Genomic DNA, 13,272 nt, shown 5'->3' with positions numbered 1-13,272 from the left:
AATCAGTAACCACCGACACTTAGAATATTTTCGAGTTGGTATAAATCAGTAACCACTGACACTTAGAATTTTTTCGAGTTGGTATAAATCAGTAACCACTGACACTTAGAATATTTTCGGGTTGGTATAAATCAGTAACCACCGACACTTAGAATATTTTCGGGTTGGTATAAATCAGTAACCACTGACACTTAGAATTTTTTCGGGTCGGTACAAATCAGTAACCACTGACACTTAGAATATTTTCGGGTTGGTATAAATCAGTAACCACCGACACTTAGAATATTTTCGAGTTGGTATAAATCAGTAACCACTGACACTTAGAATTTTTTCGAGTTGGTATAAATCAGTAACCACTGACACTTAGAATATTTTCGGGTTGGTATAAATCAGTAACCACCGACACTTAGAATATTTTCGAGTTGGTATAAATCAGTAACCACTGACACTTAGAATATTTTCGACTTGGTATAAATCAGTAACCACTGACACTTAGAATATTTTCGGGTTGGTATAAATCAGTAACCACCGACACTTAGAATATTTTCGAGTTGGTATAAATCAGTAACCACCGACACTTAGAATTTTTTCGAGTTGGTATAAATCAGTAACCACTGACACTTAGAATATTTTCGGGTTGGTATAAATCAGTAACCACCGACACTTAGAATATTTTCGAGTTGGTATAAATCAGTAACCACTGACACTTAGAATTTTTTCGAGTTGGTATAAATCAGTAACCACTGACACTTAGAATATTTTCGACTTGGTATAAATCAGTAACCACTGACACTTAGAATATTTTCGGGTAGGTATAAATCAGTAACCACCGACACTTAGAATATTTTCGAGTTGGTATAAATCAGTAACCACCGACACTTAGAATTTTTTCGAGTTGGTATAAATCAGTAACCACTGACACTTAGAATTTTTTCGGGTTGGTATAAATCAGTAACCACCGACACTTAGAATATTTTCGAGTTGGTATAAATCAGTAACCACTGACACTTAGAATTTTTTCGGGTCGGTATAAATCAGTAACCACTGACACTTAGAATTTTTTCGAGTTGGTATAAATCAGTAACCACTGACACTTAGAATATTTTCGGGTTGGTATAAATCAGTAACCACTGACACTTAGAATTTTTTCGACTTGGTATAAATCAGTAACCACTGACACTTAGAATTTTTTCGGGTTGGTATAAATCAGTAACCACTGACACTTAGAATATTTTCGGGTTGGTATAAATCAGTAACCACTGACACTTAGAATTTTTTCGGGTTGGTATAAATCAGTAACCACCGACACTTAGAATTTTTTCGGCTCAGTAGAAATCAGTAACCAAGCGCATTTTTGAATTGGTTACTGATTTCTCCGTTCGAGTTGCGGCTGCGGTTGGCTTCAAATAGTGGTGGGGGCTTAATTATCGCCGAGGGGAGCATGTCCCGGTGGTGTGGCCGAGGATGGAGTGCCTTTTGAAGGGGGTGTTTCTGAATTTGGACCCTTTTTGAGTTGCATGGCCGGATGGGTGTGGTTTTGAAGGGTGTGTCTGTCTGGAGTGGCACCGGCGTTGGTGTGAGGCTGAGGGTGGGCGTTCGGTTCCTGGTTAGGGATAGGGAAAGGGTGAGACTTAGCTTTAGTGCTCGTGCCCCCGATTTTGGTAATGTTTGACGTCAATTTTCCAAGGAGGCGAATGCAAGGCTTCAGAGGGACTTTGAGTGTTCGGGGGCGGGGTAGCTCAGCCGGATTTGCCCCGGCGGTTCTGCGGACGGTGTTGACTTCGAGGGCGGACCGGCCCCCGTGTTCAGTCCGAATATCGTGCATTGTTAACGGCGGGAAGTGTTCCAAAAGGGAATGGGATTGAATGTGACTGCTGAAGCCGACTTTGAGACCTGTAACGCGGGTAGCTCAGCCGGATTTGACCCGGCGGTTCTGGCGACGGTCTCGCCTTCGAGGGGGGAGCGCCCCGCGTGTTCAGGCCGAATTTTGTGCATTTCCATCGGCGGGAAGAGGTCCAAACGGGAATGGGATTGAATGTGACTGCTGAAGCCGACATTGAGACCTCTAACGCGGGTAGCTCGGCAGGATTTGACCCGGCGGTTCTGCCGAAGGTCTCACCTTCGAGGGGGGAGCGTCCCGCGTGTTCAGGCCGAATATCGTGCATTGTTAACGGCGGGAAGTGTTCCAAACGTGAATGGGATTGAATGTGACTGCTGAAGCCGACATTGAGACCTCTAACGCGGGTAGCTCGGCCGGATTTGACCCGGCGGTTCTGGCGACGGTCTCGCCTTCGAGGGGGGAGCGTCCCGCGTGTTCAGGCCGAATTTTGTGCATTTCCATCGGCGGGAAGAGGTCCAAACGGGAATGGGATTGAATGTGACTGCTGAAGCCGACATTGAGACCTCTAACGCGGGTAGCTCGGCAGGATTTGACCCGGCGGTTCTGCCGAAGGTCTCACCTTCGAGGGGGGAGCGTCCCGCGTGTTCAGGCCGAATATCGTGCATTGTTAACGGCGGGAAGTGTTCCAAAAGGGAATGGGATTGAATGTGACTGCTGAAGCCGACATTGAGACCTCTAACGCGGGTAGCTCGGCCGGATTTGACCCGGCGGTTCTGGCGACGGTCTCGCCTTCGAGGGGGGAGCGTCCCGCGTGTTCAGGCCGAATTTTGTGCATTTCCATCGGCGGGAAGAGGTCCAAACGGGAATGGGATTGAATGTGACTGCTGAAGCCGACATTGAGACCTCTAACGCGGGTAGCTCGGCCGGATTTGACCCGGCGGTTCTGCCGAAGGTCTCACCTTCGAGGGGGGAGCGTCCCGCGTGTTCAGGCCGAGTTTTGTGCATTTCCATCGGCGGGAAGAGGTCCAAACGGGAATGGGATTGAATGTGACTGCTGAAGCCGACATTGAGACCTCTAACGCGGGTAGCTCGGCCGGATTTGACCCGGCGGTTCTGCCGAAGGTCTCAGCTTCGAGGGGGGAGCGCCCACCGTGTACAGGCCGATTTTCATGCATTTCCAACCGTGGGAAGGGGTCCGAAAGGGGATGGGGGTGAACGTGACTGCTCAACCCGACTTTGAGACCTCTAACGCGGGTAGCTCAGCCGGATTTGACCCGGCGGTTCTGGCGACGGTCTCGCCTTCGAGGGGGGAGCGTCCCGCGTGTTCAGGCCGAATTTTGTGCATTTCCATCGGCGGGAAGAGGTCCAAACGGGAATGGGATTGAATGTGACTGCTGAAGCCGACATTGAGACCTCTAACGCGGGTAGCTCGGCCGGATTTGACCCGGCGGTTCTGCCGAAGGTCTCACCTTCGAGGGGGGAGCGTCCCGCGTGTTCAGGCCGAATTTTGTGCATTTCCATCGGCGGGAAGAGGTCCAAACGGGAATGGGATTGAATGTGACTGCTGAAGCCGACATTGAGACCTCTAACGCGGGTAGCTCGGCCGGATTTGACCCGGCGGTTCTGCCGAAGGTCTCACCTTCGAGGGGGGAGCGCCCACCGTGTACAGGCCGATTTTCATGCATTTCCAACCGTGGGAAGGGGTCCGAAAGGGGATGGGGGTGAACGTGACTGCTCAACCCGACTTTGAGACCTGTAACGCGGGTAGCTCAGCCGGATTTGACCCGGCGGTTCTGGCGACGGTCTCGCCTTCGAGGGGGGAGCGTCCCGCGTGTTCAGGCCGAATTTTGTGCATTTCCATCGGCGGGAAGAGGTCCAAACGGGAATGGGATTGAATGTGACTGCTGAAGCCGACATTGAGACCTCTAACGCGGGTAGCTCGGCCGGATTTGACCCGGCGGTTCTGCCGAAGGTCTCACCTTCGAGGGGGGAGCGTCCCGCGTGTTCAGGCCGAATTTTGTGCATTTCCATCGGCGGGAAGAGGTCCAAACGGGAATGGGATTGAATGTGACTGCTGAAGCCGACATTGAGACCTCTAACGCGGGTAGCTCGGCCGGATTTGACCCGGCGGTTCTGCCGAAGGTCTCACCTTCGAGGGGGGAGCGCCCACCGTGTACAGGCCGATTTTCATGCATTTCCAACCGTGGGAAGGGGTCCGAAAGGGGATGGGGGTGAACGTGACTGCTCAACCCGACTTTGAGACCTGTAACGCGGGTAGCTCAGCCGGATTTGACCCGGCGGTTCTGGCGACGGTCTCGCCTTCGAGGGGGGAGCGCCCCGCGTGTTCAGGCCGAATTTTGTGCATTTCCATCGGCGGGAAGAGGTCCAAACGGGAATGGGATTGAATGTGACTGCTGAAGCCGACATTGAGACCTCTAACGCGGGTAGCTCGGCAGGATTTGACCCGGCGGTTCTGCCGAAGGTCTCACCTTCGAGGGGGGAGCGCCCACCGTGTACAGGCCGATTTTCATGCATTTCCAACCGTGGGAAGGGGGCCGAAAGGGGATGGGGGTGAATGTGACTGCTCAACCCGACTTTGAGGCATCTAACCCGGGTAGCTCAGCCGGGTTTGACCCGGCGGTTCTGCCGACTGCCTCGCCTTCGAGGGGGGAGCGTCCCCCGTGTACAGGCCGATTTTCATGCATTTCGAACCGTGGGAAGTGGCCCAAAAGGGGATGGGGGTGAATGTGACTGCTCAACCCGACTTTGGCGCTTCCGAGCCGGGTAGCCCGGCCGGGTTTGACCCGGCGGTTCTGCCGTCGGTCTCGCCTTCGAGGGCGGAGCCTCCCCCGTGTACAGGCCGATTTTCATGCATTTGCAACGGTGGGAAGTTGCCCAAAAGTCGATGGGAGTGAATGTGACTGCTCAACCCGACTTTGAGACTTTTAAGCCGGGTAGCTCAGCCGGGTTTGACCCGGCGGTTCTGCCGACGGTCTCGCCTTCGAGGGGGGAGCCTCCCCCGTGTACAGGCCGATTTTCGTGCATTTCCAACGGTGGGAAGAGGTTCAAAAGGGGATGGGAGTGAATGTGACTGCTCAACCCGACTCTGAGGCTTCTAACCCGGGTAGCTCGGCCGGGTTTGATCCGGCGGTTCTGCCGACGGTCTCGTCTTCGAGGCCGGTGCCTCCCCCGTGTACAGGCCGATTTTCGTGCATTTCCAACGGTGGGAAGTGGTCCAAAAGGGAATGGGGGTGGACGTGTCTGCTCATACCGACTTTGAGACTTGTAAGCCGGGTAGCTCAGCCGGGTTTGACCCGGCGGTTCTGCCGACGGTCTCGCCTTCGAGGGGGGAGCCTCCCCCGTGTACAGGCCGATTTCCGTGCATTTCCAACGGTGGGAAGAGGTTCAAAAGGGGATGGGAGTGAATGTGACTGCTCAACCCGACTCTGAGGCTTCTAACCCGGGTAGCTCGGCCGGGTTTGATCCGGCGGTTCTGCCGACGGTCTCGTCTTCGAGGCCGGTGCCTCCCCCGTGTACAGGCCGATTTTCGTGCATTTCCAACGGTGGGAAGAGGTTCAAAAGGGGATGGGGGTGAATGCGACTGCTCAACCCGACTCTGAGGCTTCTAACCCGGGTAGCCCGGCCGGGTTTGACCCGGCGGTTCTGCCGTCGGTCTCGCCTTCGAGGGCGGAGCCTCCCCCGTGTACAGGCCGATTTTCATGCATTTGCAACGGTGGGAAGTTGCCCAAAAGTCGATGGGAGTGAATGTGACTGCTCAACCCGACTTTGAGACTTTTAAGCCGGGTAGCTCAGCCGGGTTTGACCCGGCGGTTCTGCCGACGGTCTCGCCTTCGAGGGGGGAGCCTCCCCCGTGTACAGGCCGATTTTCGTGCATTTCCAACGGTGGGAAGAGGTTCAAAAGGGGATGGGAGTGAATGTGACTGCTCAACCCGACTCTGAGGCTTCTAACCCGGGTAGCTCGGCCGGGTTTGATCCGGCGGTTCTGCCGACGGTCTCGTCTTCGAGGCCGGTGCCTCCCCCGTGTACAGGCCGATTTTCGTGCATTTCCAACGGTGGGAAGTGGTCCAAAAGGGAATGGGGGTGGACGTGTCTGCTCATACCGACTTTGAGACTTGTAAGCCGGGTAGCTCAGCCGGGTTTGTTCCGGCGGTTCTGCCGACGGTCTCGTCATCGAGGGGGGAGCCTCCCCCGTGTCCAGGCCGATTTTCATGCATTTCCAACCGTGGGAAGTGGTCCAAAAGGGAATGGGGGTGAATGTGACTGCTCATACCGACTTTGAGACTTTTAAGCCGGGTAGCTCAGCCGGGTTTGACCCGGCGGTTCTGCCGACGGTCTCGCCTTCGAGGGGGGAGCGTCCCCCGTGTTCAGGCCGAATTTTGTGCATTTCGAACCGTGGGAAGTTGCCCAAAAGTCGATGGGAGTGAATGTGACTGCTCAACCCGACTTTGAGACTTGTAAGCCGGGTAGCTCAGCCGGGTTTGACCCGGCGGTTCTGCCGACGGTCTCGTCTTCGAGGCGGGTGCCTCCCCCGTGTACAGGCCGATTTTCATGCATTTCGTACCGTGGGAAGCGGTCCAAAAGGGGATGGGAGTGAACGTGACTGCTCATACCGACTTTGGCGCTTCCGAGCCGGGTAGCTCAGCCGGGTTTGACCCGGCGGGTCTGCCGACGGTCTCGCCTTCGAGGGGGGAGCGTCCCCCGTGTTCAGGCCGAATCTTGTGCATTTCGAACCGTGGGAAGTTGCCCAAAAGTCGATGGGAGTGAATGTGACTGCTCAACCCGACTTTGAGACTTGTAAGCCGGGTAGCTCAGCCGGGTTTGACCCGGCGGTTCTGCCGACGGTCTCGTCTTCGAGGCGGATGCCACCCCCGTGTACAGGCCGATTTTCGTGCATTTCCAACCGTGGGAAGTGGTCTAAAAGTCGATGGGAGTGAACGTGACTGCTCAACCCGACTCTGAGGCTTCTAACCCGGGTAGCTCGGCCGGGTTTGACCCGGCGGTTCTGCCGACGGTCTCGTCTTCGAGGCGGGTGCCTCCCCCGTGTACAGGCCGATTTTCGTGCATTTCGAACCGTGGGAAGTGGTCTAAAAGTCGATGGGAGTGAACGTGACTGCTCAACCCGACTTTGAGACTTGTAAGCCGGGTAGCTCAGCCAGGTTTGACCCGGCGGTTCTGCCGACGGTCTCGCCTTCGAGGGCGGACCCTCCCCCGTGTACAGGCCGGTTTTCGTGCATTTCGAACCGTGGGAAGTGATCCAAAAGGGAATGGGGGTGAACGTGACTGCCCAACCCGGCTTTGAGACTTGTAAGCCGGGTAGCTCAGCCGGGTTGGACCCGGCGGTTCTGCCGACGGTCTCGACTTCGAGGCGGGTGCCTCCCCCGTGTACAGGCCGATTTTCATGCATTTGCAACGGTGGGAAGTTGCCCAAAAGTCGATGGGAGTGAATGTGACTGCTCAACCCGACTTCGAGACTTGTAAGCCGGGTAGCTCAGCCGGGTTTGACCCGGCGGTTCTGCCGACGGTCTCGCCTTCGAGGGGGGAGCCTCCCCCGTGTACAGGCCGATTTTCGTGCATTTCCAACGGTGGGAAGAGGTTCAAAAGGGGATGGGAGTGAATGTGACTGCTCAACCCGACTTTGGCGCTTCCGAGCCGGGTAGCTCAGCCGGGTTTGACCCGGCGGGTCTGCCGACGGTCTCGTCTTCGAGGCGGGTGCCTCCCCCGTATACAGGCCGATTTTCATGCATTTCGAACCGTGGGAAGTGGTCCAAAAGGGAATGGGGGTGGACGTGTCTGCTCATACCGACTTTGAGACTTGTAAGCCGGGTAGCTCAGCCGGGTTTGTTCCGGCGGTTCTGCCGACGGTCTCGTCTTCGAGGCGGGTGCCTCCCCCGTGTACAGGCCGATTTTCGTGCATTTCGAACCGTGGGAAGTGGTCCAAAAGGGGATGGGAGTGAATGTGACTGCTCAACCCGACTTTGGCGCTTCCGAGCCGGGTAGCTCAGCCGGGTTTGACCCGGCGGGTCTGCCGACGGTCTCGTCTTCGAGGCGGGTGCCTCCCCCGTATACAGGCCGATTTTCATGCATTTCGAACCGTGGGAAGTGGTCCAAAAGGGAATGGGGGTGGACGTGTCTGCTCATACCGACTTTGAGACTTGTAAGCCGGGTAGCTCAGCCGGGTTTGATCCTGCGGTTCTGCCGACGGTCTCGCCTTCGAGGGGGGAGCCTCCCCCGTGTTCAGTCCGATTTCCATGCATTTCCAACCGTGGGAAGTTGCCCAAAAGGGGATGGGAGTGAATGTGACTGCTCAACCCGACTTTGGCGCTTCCGAGCCGGTTAGCACAGCCGGGTTTGACCCGGCGGTTCTGCCGACAGTCTCCTCTTCGAGGCGGGTGCCTCCCCCGTGTACAGGCCGATTTCCGTGCATTTCGAACCGTGGGAAGTGGTCCAAACGTCGATGGGAGTGAATGTGACTGCTCAACCCGACTTTGGCGCTTCCGAGCCGGGTAGCTCAGCCGGGTTTGACCCGGCGGTTCTGCCGACGGTCTCGTCTTCGAGGCGGGTGCCTCCCCCGTGTACAGGCCGATTTTCATGCATTTGGAACCGTGGGAAGTGGTCCAAAAGGGAATGGGGGTGGACGTGACTGCTCATACCGACTTTGAGACTTGTAAGCCGGGTAGCTCGGCCGGGTTTGACCCGGCGGTTCTGCCGACGGTCTCGCCTTCGAGGGGGGAGCCTCCCCCGTGTTCAGTCCGATTTTCGTGCATTTCCCACGGTGGGAAATGGTATCTTTCATTACGGGGACAAGGGTCTGAAGCGGTGAAGTCAGTAACCGGCATAGTTAAGGAAAGGGTTCGAATTTTCTCAACAGTACGAAAAAAGTGAGCAGGGAAGCTAGAGAAGGTGTCAGTGAGTCCCAAACGAGTGAACCGCAAAACTTAGGGAAATGCCCGAAAGCGTTTTAAAGGGTGAAATCGGGAACGAGGAAATGATGGGAAAGTGCCTGAAAGTGCTAAATGAGTAAACAGAAAAACGAAGAAAAATGTTTGAAAAGAAGAAGTGAGTAACCAGGAAAACTTAGAAAAATGTTCAAAACGAAGAAATCAGTAACCAGGAAAACTTAGAAAAATGATCAAAAAGAAGAAATGAGTAACCAGGAAAACTTAGAAAAATGTTTAAAAAGAAGAAATCAGTAACCAGGAAAACTTAGGAAAATGTTTAAAAAGAAGAAATCAGTAACCAGAAAAACTGCGAAAAATGTTTAAAAAGAAGAAATGAGTAACCAGAAAAACTTAGAAAAATGTTTAAAAAGAAGAAATCAGTAACCAGGAAAACTTAGAAAAATGTTTAAAAAGAAGAAATCAGTAACCAGGAAAACTTAGAAAAATGTTTAAAAAGAAGAAATCAGTAACCAGGAAAACTTAGAAAAATGTTATAAAAGAAGAAGTGAGTAACCAGAAAAACTTAGAAAAATGTTTAAAAAGAAGAAATCAGTAACCAGAAAAACTGCGAAAAATGTTTAAAAAGAAGAAATCAGTAACCAGACAAACTGCGAAAAATGTTTAAAAAGAAGAAATCAGTAACCAGGAAAACTTAGAAAAATGTTTAAAAAGAAGAAGTGAGTAACCAGAAAAACTTAGAAAAATGTTTAAAAAGAAGAAATCAGTAACCAGAAAAACTTAGAAAAATGTTTAAAAAGAAGAAATCAGTAACCAGAAAAACTGCGAAAAATGTTTAAAAAGAAGAAATCAGTAACCAGGAAAACTTAGAAAAATGTTTAAAAAGAAGAAATCAGTAACCAGAAAAACTGCGAAAAATGTTTAAAAAGAAGAAATCAGTAACCAGGAAAACTTAGAAAAATGTTTAAAAAGAAGAAATCAGTAACCAGAAAAACTTAGAAAAATGTTTAAAAAGAAGAAATGAGTAACCAGAAAAACTTAGAAAAATGTTTAAAAAGAAGAAATCAGTAACCAGAAAAACGGCGAAAAATGTTTAAAAAGAAGAAATCAGTAACCAGAAAAACTTAGAAAAATGTTTAAAAAGAAGAAGTGAGTAACCAGAAAAACTTAGAAAAATGTTTAAAAAGAAGAAATGAGTAACCAGAAAAACTTAGAAAAATGTTTAAAAAGAAGAAATCAGTAACCAGAAAAACTTAGAAAAATGTTTAAAAAGAAGAAATGAGTAACCAGAAAAACTTAGAAAAATGCTTAAAAAGAAGAAATCAGTAACCAGAAAAACGGCGAAAAATGTTTAAAAAGAAGAAATCAGTAACCAGAAAAACGGCGAAAAATGTTTAAAAAGAAGAAATCAGTAACCAGACAAACTGCGAAAAAATGTTTAAAAAGAAGAAATCAGTAACCAGAAAAACTGCGAAAAATGTTTAAAAAGAAGAAATCAGTAACCAGGAAAACTTAGAAAAATGTTTAAAAAGAAGAAATGAGTAACCAGGAAAACTTAGAAAAATGTTTAAAAAGAAGAAATGAGTAACCAGGAAAACTTAGAAAAATGTTTAAAAAGAAGAAATCAGTAACCAGAAAAACTTAGAAAAATGTTTAAAAAGAAGAAATCAGTAACCAGAAAAACTTAGAAAAATGTTTAAAAAGAAGAAATGAGTAACCAGAAAAACTTAGAAAAATGTTTAAAAAGAAGAAATGAGTAACCAGAAAAACTTAGAAAAATGTTTAAAAAGAAGAAATCAGTAACCAGAAAAACGGCGAAAAATGTTTAAAAAGAAGAAGTGAGTAACCAGAAAAACTTAGAAAAATGTTTAAAAAGAAGAAATGAGTAACCAGAAAAACTTAGTTTAAAAAGAAGAAATCAGTAACCAGAAAAACTTAGAAAAATGTTTAAAAAGAAGAAATGAGTAACCAGAAAAACTTAGAAAAATGTTTAAAAAGAAGAAATCAGTAACCAGAAAAACGGCGAAAAATGTTTAAAAAGAAGAAATCAGTAACCAGAAAAACGGCGAAAAATGTTTAAAAAGAAGAAATCAGTAACCAGACAAACTGCGAAAAATGTTTAAAAAGAAGAAATCAGTAACCAGAAAAACTTAGAAAAATGTTTAAAAAGAAGAAATCAGTAACCAGGAAAACTTGGAAAAAAACACTTAGAAAAATTTTCAGCAAAGTGTGAAAAATATTCTAAGTGTCAGCGGAGGAAAATGCTGCAGCATCGGGAAAGATTCGCAAACTTACACCGAACATGTGCTCCGAAGTGCCGGAGGAATTGGGTGAATTGAGCCCGGCAAATGGCCAGCTGTCGTTTTGTGCCTGCAGCCCGAAAACTTTAACTTTGTCTGTCGCGGAAGTCCGGACCGAGAAAAATCCAAACGGTTTTGACCGGACCGAGTTCCAGACCGATGCAGTCAAATTTGGAATTCAGACCCATTCAGTGCCACTTGTAGTTTTTCCGCAGTGAGGTTGGCGGGGTACCCGGAGATATATGGGAACACGATTTTTAGAACAAAATGGCGGCGCGGGACCGTTCTGAAAGGCATCCGAAAAACGGTTCCACGGGCATAGCACTTTAATGACAGGTATGAGTGCATGCCGGAGAGCTCTTGGAAGTCGAATTTTTGACACTTTGTCAATTTTTTGACAGATTTGACAAACTCTTTCTGTCTGTTCTAAGAGTCAGTCAGAGACTTGTGCGGCGGTCTTTTGACACTATTGGAGGGCGGGCAAACCCCACGTTGACTCCGGCCGTCCCTCCACAGGCGCTCGTGTCCAAAATGAAGGCGAGAGACGCGAGTGGCCTGGTTCCCTTGGGTGTTGCCAAGAAGGCTGCGGGCTGACCGTTGCCTGAGCACTCCCTAAAGCCTCTTGTGATGAGAGCAGACCTCGCCTGCCGCACGACCGGCTCTGGGAGTCGTTGGGCCGCTATTTGTGAATAGTCTGGTCCTCCTCTGCCACCCGGACAAGCGCGATGGCTCTGCCGCCCTGCGGTGCTCGTCACCCAGGTTTGGGGAACACGATACTCGTAACAAAAATAAAAGGCGGCTCGGGACCTGCAGGCGAAAGGGGTCCCGTGGTGCTAAGCACGTCGACTTCGGGTCTCGGTGCAAGCCGGAGAGCTCACGGAAGTCTAAAGTTTTCGGCACGTGGTCGAATCTTTTCAAAGGCTTACCCGGCTCTTTCCGTCCATTCTGAGAGTAAGTCAGAGGCCGGTGCGGAGGTCTCTTGACAATCGGAGGGGGTGGTGGCCCTCCGCAGGCGCTCGTGTCGAAAATGAAGGCGAGAGACGCGAGTGGCCTGGTTCCCCTGGGTGTTGCCAGGAAGGCTGCGGGCTGACCCTTGCCTGAGCACTCCCTAAAGCCTCTTGTGATGAGAGCAGACCTCGCGCGCCGCACGACCGGCTCTGGGAGTCGTTGGGCCGCTATCTGTGAATAGTCTGGTCCTCCTCTGCCACCCGGCCAAGTGCGATGGCTCTGCCGCCCTGCGGTGCTCGTCACGCAGGTATGGGGCACACGATGCTCGTAACAGCAAATAAAGGCGGCTCGGGACCTGCAGGCGAAAGGGGTCCCGTGGTGCTTAGCACGTCGACTTCGGGTCTCGGTGCAAGCCGGAGAGCTCACGGAAGTCTAAAGTTTTCGGCACGTGGTCGAATCTTTTGAAAGGCTTACCCGGCTCTTTCCGTCCATTCTGAGAGTCAGTCAGAGGCCGGTGCGGCGGTCTATTGACGACCGGAGGCTCCCATGGGTGTTGCGATGAGGGTGGAGGGCACAGAACCTTGCCTTAGCACTCCCTAATAAAGCCTCTTGTGAAGAGAGCAGACCTCGCGCGCCGCACGACCGGCTCTGGGAGTCGTTGGGCCGCTATCTGTGAATAGTCGGGTCCTCCTCTGCCACCCGGCCAAGTGCGATGGCTCTGCCGCCCTGCGGTGCTCGTCACGCAGGTATGGGGCACACGATGCTCGTAACAGCAAATAAAGGCGGCTCGGGACCTGCAGGCGAAAGGGGTCCCGTGGTGCTTCGCACGTCGACTTCGGGTCTCGGTGCAAGCCGGAGAGCTCACGGAAGTCTAAAGTTTTCGGCACGTGGTCGAATCTTTTGAAAGGCTTACCCGGCTCTTTCCGTCCATTCTGAGAGTCAGTCAGAGGCCGGTGCGGCGGTCTATTGACGACCGGAGGCTCCCATGGGTGTTGCGATGAGGGTGGAGGGCACAGAACCTTGCCTTAGCACTCCCTAATAAAGCCTCTTGTGAAGAGAGCAGACCTCGCGCGCCGCACGACCGGCTCTGGGAGTCGTTGGGCCGCTATCTGTGAATAGTCTGGTCCTCCTCTGCCACCCGGCCAAGTGCGATGGCTCTGCCGCCCTGCGGTGCTCGTCACGCAGGTATGGGGCACACGATGCTCGTAACAGCAAATAAAGGCGGCTCGGGACCTGCAGGCGAAAGGGGTCCCGTGGTGCTTCGCAC

Source organism: Chiloscyllium punctatum, unplaced genomic scaffold, assembly GCF_047496795.1.
Source record: "Chiloscyllium punctatum isolate Juve2018m unplaced genomic scaffold, sChiPun1.3 scaffold_1081, whole genome shotgun sequence".
Lineage (NCBI taxonomy): Eukaryota > Metazoa > Chordata > Chondrichthyes > Orectolobiformes > Hemiscylliidae > Chiloscyllium > Chiloscyllium punctatum.
The sequence above is the reverse complement of the archived record's forward strand: the minus strand, read 5'-3'. Positions refer to the sequence as shown.